The sequence below is a fragment of the Ursus americanus genome, chromosome 12 (genome assembly GCF_024610735.1).
Source record: "Ursus americanus isolate L20-20 chromosome 12, mUrsAme1.1.p, whole genome shotgun sequence".
NCBI lineage: Eukaryota > Metazoa > Chordata > Mammalia > Carnivora > Ursidae > Ursus > Ursus americanus.
This window is the reverse complement of record NC_142138.1, coordinates 32,707,251-32,713,601: the sequence shown is the minus strand read 5'-3', so window position 1 is coordinate 32,713,601 and position 6,351 is coordinate 32,707,251. Positions and strand designations below refer to the sequence as shown.

Sequence of the window (6,351 nt, the reverse complement as noted above, 5' to 3'; positions counted from 1 at the left end):
TGGTACCCCGATGACCAGACCTTAGGAAAATAAGCCTCGCTGACATTTAGAGTTATATGTTAATTGCAAGGAGTTTTTTGTAAGATTCATTTTGGGGAGTTAATTTCACTCTTGTAAGTCTTGAATCTATTTCTTGGAAAAAAAAAACTGTCATGAAAACCTACGTCTGCCAACGCGGGGTTAGGAAAGGGTTCTTTTCAAGTTTTTGTGTGCGTATAAAGAGCTAGGTCATTAACAATGGTTATATACACATTTCAACCAACTCCAAGAGGCAGATAAATAGTTTTTAGTGTGCATTTTGACAAGACTGCATCTTGAAATACATAGATATAATAAAATATTATTTCTTCTATTTTTCATTAACGAGGCTATGGGAGGAGAACAGGACATGAGAAGGATTGGGGAAGTCATTACTGTAGATACAAAGAATGGTGGGTGGGGAAGTTAAGGATCTGCACAAGGCTTTGCTTTGTATGTTAGTTTTTTAAAAGTAGCTAAATTTACTTCTTAAAGCATTGCGTTATAAAGTTTGTCACAGTAGGCCATCTTAGAAGTCAATATATAGAGAGAATCGCTTAAGTATTTTTTCATATTGGACCAATAATATATAATGGAGTTTCTGAGGAAAAATTGAAATTTTCTCAGCACGTTTGATGTGACTTTTAATAGACAATATAAAAATATTTCATTAGAGTTACTTGGCACATTCTTGTATTTAAAATGGATTGTCACAAAAACTAAACTCTAATATTTTTATGGAGACAAGCAGGAAGAGAGTTATTCTGGACTGGAGCCGACACGCAACACATTGAAGAGGTGTGGCTTTTGTGATAAAGGTAAAAACTGCACACTTGCAAAGGTCTTTTTTTTTTCTTTTTTTCCAAAGGTCAGATGGTATTATATTTATTTTGCTCCTTTAAAACTGTAATTAAACATTTTTATTTGTACTGTCTCTAGCTGTTAATCAACATCTGGGTAAAATGTCAGAATCACTTTTCATCTTTCTTAAGTGCTTTTCTTACCACTCAGCAGCTGGGGTAAGAGTCACACTGAGGGAATGGTTGTGGTCTCCGCCTTCCAGTGTGGGCTGGGGGGCGGGAGGCGGACGAACGGGGTGCTCCAGCCAGAGGGTCTTTGTTCTAATCCCTCATCCATGCATTTGACCAATATGGTCAATCTGACAGCATGTTCCCAAAGATTGATTTAAAAGTAGTCACTCTTAATGGTCAAGGTAAAAGAAAAATACATTTAATATTTACAGGAGTGATTTTAAGGACTCAGACTTTAATTATGATTCAACGGCATGGTTGTTGACTTTTGTTTTTTTTCCCGGTGTCAGAAAACAAGACCAGGCTATAAGGAAGTGGTTTAGACTGAAATCAACAACACAAAACAAATCTGCAGTCGAGTCCTATTTCTGCCCTGACCTGTGACTCACCAATGACGAGTGGACAAATAAATGGTTCTTTTGCTTCATGTTTCTTCGCGAAAATAACAGCCCTGACATAAGAAATGATAAATCTTTTTTTTTTTTTTTAATTCTAGTAAGAAGCCGAATCCCTCTTATTTAGGCAAGTAACACAGAAGGTAAACGGTGAGTGTGCTTTAATTAATGCTGAAAGGATAGTTTAATATATTTAGACACAAACCTTTATGAAAACGCAAGGTAATATGATAGTGCATTTTAATTGGCCAGGCTGAATTAGAAAATTCTAATTTAATTGTAGCAGTTTCCTCCGTGCCCTTTGCTAACACTGATAAATCTATGAGGTATCCTCTTACACTGGGGCTGAGCCGGAGGGGACTGAAATGAGCAAATGACTCCCTTAGCACACACACTCCCTTTCTTCTTCCCATCCCCCAGAGCGCTCTCCATCGTATCAAATGAAATAAGTCCTCCATACTGCTCCTCAGTGGCCGAGAAAAGTGAAATCTTTGCGTACACAGAGTAGACCTGGTAAACTTACAGTGAACAGGGGTTGATCCAAATTTCCAAATTTAAAACTCAGTGTTGAAGTTGTGGTCAAATCAAAACAGACACTGAAGGAACAATGACATTTCTGTAAATGGCTCAGAGCTTCAGTGTTATTTTCCATCTGGAGCAGGACTTGGTGACAGTTCAAGCCTTTTGGGCAAAAAGAGGTATTAGCTATCCTTTGCCTTTTAAGCCACAAAGGAATGTCTGAGTGGGTCCTGTGCTCAACCCTCTTTGAGAGGAACCAGGCAATCAGTGCCGTGTGACGGAAGGTTACCAGGATCAAGCGTCTCTCGCACACACAACCAAAAGTCTTGTCCTATGGTAGTTCGATGTGCACGACTTAGAACCGAAGGAAATGCTTTTCCTTTAAGAAACTATTTTACGAAAAATAACAAGTAAGAAACTTTTCCTGCCATTTATCTTTTTTGGCCTGACCATGATATGTTTTCTCCCACAGAAGTTAAATTTTAGTCAAAATAGAATAAATTATCCTTCTCAAGGTGGTCTCAAAATGCAATCCAACATCCCCAATTATTTAAGGTCACAAAATATTTCCCACTCTTTCCTACTGCCAAAAGCAAGAAACATTAATAACCTGAAGAATTATGTTATCCACAAAAGCACCTAATTCTGTCTAGATGCCAGCTAATTCCTCTTCATTATGGATGGACCTGTGCTATCCTAAGTAAGTAGTGTAACTAAAATTCCATTATAGCACTATTGTACTTAAACTACAAATACCCCAGGAGCTAAGTGTCCAACCAACTCAGTGAGTTACCCAGTACCAGTACCAGCTCAATTCATGCCAACTTATTTACACCACAGTCTCAGCTGAGTCAGCACACTCACTCCATCGTGCAATCGGAAACACATACTCAGCCTACCTGTTCTCTCATAAACCAGAGATTTAAAAATATTTCTGATTAACACACCCCGTTCTGTATTACTTCCATGTCATAGCAGGCTTGCCAGAAACTGATTTGGGGTCTTTGGAGGAGAAGCTTTGGAGCTTTGTGTTAGACACAAAGCTGGGGACACCATGTCATTTGTGACTTGGGTGGCAAGCTACAACACTGAGTTAAAACATCTCGAACTGTCTGCAATCCAATGTGAACTGGACACATTTTTGTCTAATGCCATAACAAATGGAAATGTGTGACGCTAGGAAGGGCAGTGTAACGAAGCTTCAGCTTAGTCATGACTGCCCTTTCAGAGACAGATCTAGGACAATGTGCTGCCAGCATTCTAAGACTGCGTTAACTTTCATGTATTTTAGAGAACTAAACACAGACAAGGCACTTCCACCCATTGAATATGTCCCACTTCTACCGGTTGAATGTGGCACTGTTGGGACTCTCTTTAAAAAATCTCTTAAAGATTAAGGTTTTATGTATTCGGTTGGTTGTCATTCCATATCATCACACATCGATACCTTCCGGGCATCTATTACAGAGTGAACCTCTTCCTAGGAAAGAGTGGAATTTTAGTTACTCAGCAACCACTCCCAGGAATCCATTCACTCTTGTTCTGGAATGGCTCTCCATCCCTTCTATTTTATCCAGAGATAACATCCTTCCTTCTTGGCTCATGATACCCAGAAAGGCAATCTGTCAACCCTTTGCTCTAGCATAGAGAATGGGATTTGGGCCCAAGTTGATCAGGTCACTGCATTGGACTCATGATGGTAATTCTCTCTAAGAACAGCATATAATCTAAGACAGTTCAATTAAAATAGTGACTCTTATAACTTTTGGAATATATATCTAAAACTAAGATTTATCTTTTACACTGAAGTTTCTACTGGATAAATAGAAAAGGATATGAGGATCTGCAAGAACATTTTTATATGACAAATGCACCAGTACAAAGGAATGTGCTAGAATATATAGAGAGGATAAGAGAAACTTGTAACCTAGTAACATTGCTTGAACCCTGAATCAAGCTTCCCACGAAGCAGAGTTATTGCTACACTTAAGAGTTATAAAAGCTGGGGTGCCTGGGTGGCACAGTCGTTAAACTTCTGCCTTCGGCTCAGGGCGTGATCCCACTGTTCTGGGATCGAGCCCCACATCAGGCTTCTCCACTAGGAGCCTCCTTCTTTCTCTCCCACTCCCCCTGCTTGTGTTCCCTCTCTCACTGGCTGTCTCTCTCTATCAAATAAATAAATAAAATCTTTAAAAAAAAAGTTATGAAAGCCAATAAATGCATTTCCTTTTCCATAAGCTATTTTGAGTTTTTTGTCACTTCTTTGTCACTTCATAATTGATATTTAGTTTTCTTTATCTTCACAGCAATTATATGGCGTAGATAGTATTATTTACATTTATAGAAGTGAGGAAACAAACCTTGGTGAAGTTAGGCCAATTGCCAAAGGTCACCAGTTGGTAAATAGTGGAGTTGAGTTTGAAGTTATCTCCACTTCACTGTAAATTAAACCTCTTAAACATTACAAAATAAAGACTTCTCTGAAAGGAGGCGGGGGATAATGTGATTTCAAAATTAGAACTCCTTACAACTGATCTGTCACCTGTTTTTACTGGCTTCAGGTATGTGGACAAACAACCCCATAAGACTGAAATAAATATGATTGAATAACAAAGTCATGGAACTTGTGAATAGTTTGTACAACATATGTCATATTGTTCAGTTGTGCTTTATATAATTTATACTTCTCATAATTGCATAACCTTCCTCCCAATAGTCAAATGAATCCTAAAGTGACACTTTCCTCTCCCCTCCCTCTGGCTCATTCTGGCCTGGATATGACTCATTCTGTTGATCTTAGCTTCACCATAAGTCTTCCCAAGGAAAACTTGTTTTGATTAATATTTAAAGTACCTTGGGGATTGTTTCCTGTTTTTCCTAAGCTGTCTACCCCCTTGCCATTATCTCACAGATGATTTGTTAGGCATGCAGGTTTGTATTGTTTCGGATACCACAAGAAAAACAAATAGGGTGGTGTTTTTCAAACTGCTGTGCCCAGGAAGCCGTGGAGAGGAGTGGATGTTACATGGTAAGTTTCAGAGCACAATTTCAAATTTTTTCAAAACAGTGCTGTGCTTCTTTTTAAAACATTTGAAATTCCTAACTAAAAATTTCCTTTAGAATTATGTCACCTTTATGTATGCTATGATTTGGATTTTTTCTGTCCTTCATATAGTAGCATAACGAGAAGAGGAAAACACTAAGCAGTACAATTTAATTTATACCTTGCTATGTGACCTGGAGTAAACAGCTCAACTTCTCTGATTCTCAGTTTTTTACTCCTGCAAATTGGAGATATTAACAGAGCGCAGTGTGATAAATTCTACAGTAAGGATATGATGATGAGGCTAAGGGGGAACGTTTAATCCCCATCCCAGGATGACAAGGATGATTTCTGAATTGATGTGTTAGTTAATATGAATTTTATAACTCCGTTGCAAATTTATATGAAAGAGGTGGGGGAAAGAGTAGGACATTTCCAAGTCGAGTGCACCAAGTGCAAAGAACCCATATATTTAAAAAAATTTTTTTTAAGATTTTATTTATTTATTTGACAGAGATAGAGACAGCCAGCGAGAGAGGGAACACAAGCAGGAAGAAGCAGGCTCATAGCGGAGGAGCCTGATGTGGGGCTTGATCCCATAACGCCGGGATCACGCCCTCAGCCGAAGGCAGACGCTTAACTGCTGTGCCACCCAGGCGCCCCTAAAAATCTTGTATAAGATAGAATGTAGGGAAAGTAAATGTCTAAATCCATTGTGCATTAGTAAACTACAAGTAATTCAGGGTAGAAAAGGCAGGAAGTGGATGATAAATCAGAATGGACAGAAGAATAAAGATTTCTTAGAAATCAGATTAGAGATTTTTACCCTCCAGCAAAGAAAGAGGCATGGAAATATGATAAAGACTTGACAAAACTTACTGAATTTACATTTCTAAAATATTACCCAGGTGGCAGTGTGCAAATAGATTGCATGGACTCTTAACCACATGGTGACTTGTTGAGATGAAGAGGTGATTTACAAAAAGACCGGAGACTCCTAACTTGGTCCTCAGGGTAAATGATGATGCTATTCATTGCGAACGCGTCATCCAGGAGAAGCAGTAATATCTGGTCAGTGCGAAGGGATGTCTTTCAGTCTTCTTTTATTACTTTGGAAGCTAATCATTTTGAGGTTTATTTGTTTTTGTTTTTATTTTTTGAAGATTTTATTTATTTCTTTGAGATAGAGAGAGCAGGAGTCCTGGGGAGGGACAGAGGGAGAAGCAGACTCCCTGCTGAGCAGGGAGCCCCATGCGTGTATATGGGGCTTGATTCCAGGTCCCTGAAATCATGACCTGACCCAAAGGCAGATGCGTTACCGGCTGAGCCACCCAGGTGCCCTGGT

At 38.9% G+C, this 6,351-nt stretch overlaps 1 long non-coding RNA gene across 2 annotated transcripts in view; it reads left to right on the top strand.

Annotated features, from left to right (window-relative positions):
* Positions 1-4,851: 4,851 nt before the first annotated feature.
* The window catches only part of LOC123795278 (uncharacterized), a 38,936-nt gene continuing 37,436 nt past the window's right edge, over positions 4,852-6,351 (top strand). Inside the window, exons 1-2 of one of the 2 annotated variants that reach the window (XR_015726273.1) lie at positions 4,852-4,991; positions 5,915-6,077. This is a non-coding gene — a long non-coding RNA (uncharacterized LOC123795278). The remainder of the gene's footprint in view (positions 4,992-5,914; positions 6,078-6,351) is intronic. The other variant, XR_006780423.2, reaches the window with a different exon arrangement.